This window comes from Phalangium opilio, unplaced genomic scaffold (genome assembly GCF_054372755.1).
Source record: "Phalangium opilio isolate 3A_F unplaced genomic scaffold, DU_Popi_V2 ptg000019l_1, whole genome shotgun sequence".
Taxonomy (NCBI): Eukaryota; Metazoa; Arthropoda; class Arachnida; order Opiliones; family Phalangiidae; genus Phalangium; species Phalangium opilio.
Window position 1 is genome coordinate 8,447,221 of NW_028324152.1, and position 5,419 is coordinate 8,452,639.

At 46.6% G+C, this 5,419-nt stretch overlaps 2 non-coding genes across 2 annotated transcripts; both read left to right on the plus strand.

Moving 5' to 3' along the window:
• The first annotated feature begins 1,713 nt into the window (after positions 1–1,713).
• Positions 1,714–1,786, plus strand: TRNAY-GUA (transfer RNA tyrosine (anticodon GUA)). Its single transcript has one exon. It is a non-coding gene; the product is annotated as a tRNA-Tyr (tRNA).
• A 3,294-nt stretch (positions 1,787–5,080) lies between these two features.
• On the plus strand, positions 5,081–5,153 carry TRNAY-GUA (transfer RNA tyrosine (anticodon GUA)). The gene has a single exon. It is a non-coding gene; the product is annotated as a tRNA-Tyr (tRNA).
• The last annotated feature ends 266 nt before the right edge of the window (positions 5,154–5,419 follow it).

A 5,419-nucleotide genomic window follows, 5' to 3' on the forward strand; every position in this document is an offset into this window, starting at 1 on the left:
GGTTTGTGGTTCGAGCCCATCCGGGAGCGGTGTTGTGAGGTCTCAGATGTGACGTAAAAAGTCAAAGTTTTTCCACAATACCTGACGACCATTTAATCTTGGGCTTCCGTGTCGCAATGTTTGGCGCGTTCGGCTGTTAACCGAAAGGTTGGTGGTTCGAGCCAACCCGGGAGCGGTGTTGTGGGATCTCAAATGTAATGTAAAATGCCAAAGTTTTTCCACAATACCTGACGACCATTTAATTTTTGGGCTTCCGTGGCGCAATGGTTAGCGCGTTCAGCTGTTAACCGAAAGGTTGGTGGTTCGAGCCCATCCGTGAGCGGTGTTGTGAGGTCTCAGATGTAACGTAAAAATCGTAAGTTTTTCCACAATACCTGACGAACATTTAATCTTTGGGCTTCCGTTGCGCAATGGTTAGCGCCGTCGGCTGTTAACCGAAAGGTTGGTGGTTCGAGCCCATCCGGGAACGGTGTTTTGAGGTCTTAGATGTAACGTAAAATTCAGAGTTTTTCCACAATACCTGATGACCATTTAATTTTTGGGCTTCCGTGGCGCAATGGTTAGCGCGTTCGGCTGTTAACCGAAAGGTTGGTGGTTCGAGCCCATCCGTGAGCGGTGTTGTGAGGTCTCAGATGTAATGTAAAAATCGTAAGTTTTTCCACAATACCTGACGAACATTTAATCTTTGGGCTTCCGTTGCGCAATGGTTAGCGCCGTCGGCTGTTAACCGAAAGGTTTGTGGTTCGAGCCCATCCGGGAGCGGTGTTTTGAGGTCTTAGATGTAACGTAAAATTCAGAGTTTTTTAAAAATAACTGACGAACATTTAATTTTTGGGCTTCCGTGGCGCAATGGTTAGCGCGTTCAGCTGTTATTCAAAAGGTTTGTGGTTCGAGCCCATCCGGGAGCGGTGTTGTAAGGTCTCAGATGTGACGTAAAAAGTCAAAGTTTTTCCACATAACGTGACAACCATTTAATTTCTGAGCTTCCGTGGCTCAATGGTTAGCGCGTTCGGCTGTAAACCAATATGTTGGTGGTTCGAGCCCACCTGGGAGCGGTGTTGTGGGATCTCAAATGTGACGTAAAATGTCAAAGTTTTTCCACAATACCTGACGACATTTTAATTTTTGGGCTTCCGTGGCGCAATGGTTAGCGCGTTCGGCTGTTAACCGAAAGGTTGGTGGTTCGAGCCCATTCGGGAGCGGTGTTGTGAGATCTCAGATGTGACGTAAAAAGTCAAAGTTTTTCCACAATACTTGACGACCATTTAATTTTTGGGCTTTTAATTTTCGGTTAGCGCGTTCGGCTGTTAACCAAACCGTTGGTGGATCGAGCCCACCCGGGAGCGGTGTTGTGAGATCTCAAATGTAACGTAAAAATCCAAAGTTTTTCCACAATACCTGACGAACATTTAATCTTTGGGCTTCCTTTGCGCAATGGTTAGCGCCGTCGGCTTTTAACCGAAAGGTTGGTGGTTCGAGCCCATCCGGGAGCGGTGTTTTGAGGTCTTAGATGTAACGTAAAATTCAGAGTTTTTTAAAAATAACTGACGAACATTTAATTTTTGGGCTTCCGTGGCGCAATGGTTAGCGCGTTCAGCTGTTATTCAAAAGGTTTGTGGTTCGAGCCCATCCGGGAGCGGTGTTGTAAGGTCTCAGATGTGACGTAAAAAGTCAAAGTTTTTCCACATAACGTGACAACCATTTAATTTCTGAGCTTCCGTGGCTCAATGGTTAGCGCGTTCGGCTGTAAACCAATAGGTTGGTGGTTCGAGCCCACCTGGGAGCGGTGTTGTGGGATCTCAAATGTGACGTAAAATGTCAAAGTTTTTCCACAATACCTGACGACCTTTTAATTTTTGGGCTTCCGTGGCGCAATGGTTAGCGCGTTCGGCTGTTAACCGAAAGGTTGGTGGTTCGAGCCCATTCGGGAGCGGTGTTGTGAGGTCTCAGATGTGACGTAAAAAGTCAAAGTTTCTCCACTATACCTGACGACCATTTCATTTCTGAGCTTTCTGGGCTCCATGGTTAGCTCGTTCGGATGTTAACCAAAAGTTTGGTGGTTCGAGCACACCCGGGAGAGGTGTTTGCGGTCTCAGATGTAGCGTAAAATGTCAAAACCTTTCCACAATACGTGACAACCATTTAATTTCTGAGCTTGCGTGGCTCAATGGTTAGCGTGTTCAGCTGTTAACCAATAGTTTTATGGTTCGAGCCCACCCGGGAGCGGTGTTGTGGGATCTCAAATGTAACGTAAAAAGCCAAAGTTTTTCCACAATACCTGACGACCATTTAATTTTTGGGCTTCCGTGGCGCAATGGTTAGCGCGTTCGGCTGTTAACCGTAAAGTTGGTGGTTCGAGCCCATCCGGTAGCGGTGATGTGAGGTCATAGATGTAACGTAAAATTCAGAGTTTTTCCACAATACCTGACGACCATTTCATTTCTGAGCTTTCTTGGCTCCATGCTTAGCTCGTTCGGATGTTAACCAAAAGTTTGGTGGTTCGAGCCCACCCAGGAGTGTTGTTGTGAAGTCTCAAATGTAACGTAAAAAGCCAAAGTTTTTCCACAATACCTGACGACCATTTAATCTTTGGGCTTCCGTTGCGCAATGGTTAGCGCCGTCTTCTGTTAACCGAAAGGTTTGTGGTTCGAGCCCATCCGGGAGCGGTGTTTTGAGGTCTTAGATGTAACGTAAAATTCAGAGTTTTTCCAAAATAACTGACGAACATTAAATTTTTGAGCTTCCGTGGCGCAATGGTTAGCGCGTTCAGCTGTTAACCGAAAGGTTGGTGGTTCGAGCCTATCCGGGAGCGGTGTTGTGAGGTCTCAGATGTGACGTAAAAAGTCAAAGTTTTTCCACAATACCTGACGACCATTTAATTTTAGGGCTTTTAATTTTCGGTTAGCGCGTTCGGCTGTTAACCAAAACGTTGGTGGATCGAGCCCACCCGGGAGCGGTGTTGTGAGATCTCAAATGTAACGTAAAAATCCAAAGTTTTTCCACAATACCTGACGAACATTTAATTTTTGGGCTTCCGTGGCGCAATGGTTAGCGCCGTCGGCTGTTAACCGAAAGGTTGGTGGTTCGAGCCCATCCGGGAGCGGTGTTGAAAGGTCTCAGACGTGACGTAAAAAGTCGATGTATTTCCACAATAACTGACGACCATTTCATTTCTGAGATTCCTTGGCTCCATGGTTAGCGCGTTCGGATGTTAACCAAAAGGTTTGTGGTTCGAGCCCATCCGGGAATGGTGTTGTGAGGTCTCAGATGTGACGTAAAAAGTCAAAGTTTTTCCACAATACCTGACGACCATTTGATTTTTGGGCTTCCGTGGCGCAATGGTTAGCGCGTTCGGCTGTTAACCGAGAGGCTGGTGGTTCGAGCCCACCCGGAAGTGGTGTTGTGGGGTCTCAGAAGTAGCGTAAAAAGTCAAAACTTTTCCACATAACGTGACAACCATTTAATTTCTGAGCTTCCGTGGCTCAATGGTTAGCGCGTTTGGCTGTAAACCAATAGGTTTGTGTTTCGAGCCCACCCGGGAGCGGTGTTGTGGGATCTCAAATGTAACGTAAAAAGCCGAAGTTTTTCCACAATAACTGACGAACATTAAATTTTTGAGCTTCCGTGGCGCAATGGTTAGCGCGTTCAGCTGTTAACCGAAAGGTTGGTGGTTCGAGCCTATCCGGGAGCGGTGTTGTGAGGTCTCAGATGTGACGTAAAAAGTCAAAGTTTTTCCACAATACCTGACGACCATTTAATTTTTGGGCTTTTAATTTTCGGTTAGCGCGTTCGGCTGTTAACCAAAACGTTGGTGGATCGAGCCCACCCGGGAGCGGTGTTGTGAGATCTCAAATGTAACGTAAAAATCCAAAGTTTTTCCACAATACCTGACGAACATTTAATGTTTGGGCTTCCGTTGCGCAATGGTTAGCGCCGTCGGCTGTTAACCGAAAGGTTGGTGGTTCGAGCCCATCCGGGAGCGGTGTTTTGAGGTCTTAGATGTAACGTAAAATTCAGAGTTTTTTAAAAATAACTGACGAACATTTAATTTTTGGGCTTCCGTGGCGCAATGGTTAGCGCGTTCAGCTGTTATTCAAAAGGTTTGTGGTTCGAGCCCATCCGGGAGCGGTGTTGCAAGGTCTCAGATGTGACGTAAAAAGTCGATGTTTTTCCACAATACCTGACGACCATTTCATTTCTGAGCTTCCTTGGCTCCATGGTTAGCGCAATCGGATGTTAACCAAAAGGTTTGTGGTTCGAGCCCATCCGGGAGCGGTGTTGTGAGGTCTCAGATGTGACGTAAAAAGTCAGGGTTTTTCCACAATACCTGACGACCATTTAATCTTGGGCTTCCGTGTCGCAATGTTTGGCGCGTTCGGCTGTTAACCGAAAGGTTGGTGGTTCGAGCCAACCCGGGAGCGGTGTTGTGGGATCTCAAATGTAATGTAAAATGCCAAAGTTTTTCCACAATACCTGACGACCATTTAATTTTTGGGCTTCCGTGGCGCAATGGTTAGCGCGTTCAGCTGTTAACCGAAAGGTTGGTGGTTCGAGCCCATCCGGGAACGGTGTTTTGAGGTCTTAGATGTAACGTAAAATTCAGAGTTTTTCCACAATACCTGACGACCATTTAATTTTTGGGCTTCCGTGGCGCAATGGTTAGCGCGTTCGGCTGTTAACCGAAAGGTTGGTGGTTCGAGCCCATCCGTGAGCGGTGTTGTGAGGTCTCAGATGTAACGTAAAAATCGTAAGTTTTTCCACAATACCTGACGAACATTTAATCTTTGGGCTTCCGTTGCGCAATGGTTAGCGCCGTCGGCTGTTAACCGAAAGGTTGGTGGTTCGAGCCCATCCGGGAGCGGTGTTTTGAGGTATTAGATGTAACGTAAAATTCAGAGTTTTTAAAAATAACTGACGAACATTTAATTTTTGCGCTTCCGTGGCGCAATGGTTAGCGCGTTCAGCTGTTATTCAAAAGGTTTGTGGTTCGAGCCCATCCGGGAGCGGTGTTGTAAGGTCTCAGATGTGACGTAAAAAGTCAAAGTTTTTCCACATAACGTGACAACCATTTAATTTCTGAGCTTCCGTGGCTCAATGGTTAGCGCGTTCGGCTGTAAACCAATAGGTTGGTGGTTCGAGCCCACCTGGGAGCGGTGTTGTGGGATCTCAAATGTGACGTAAAATGTCAAAGTTTTTCCACAATACCTGACGACCTTTTAATTTTTGGGCTTCCGTGGCGCAATGGTTAGCGCGTTCGGCTGTTAACCGAAAGGTTGGTGGTTCGAGCCCATTCGGGAGCGGTGTTGTGAGGTCTCAGATGTGACGTAAAAAGTCAAAGTTTCTCCACTATACCTGACGACCATTTCATTTCTGAGCTTTCTTGGCTCCATGGTTAGCTCGTTCGGATGTTAACCAAAGG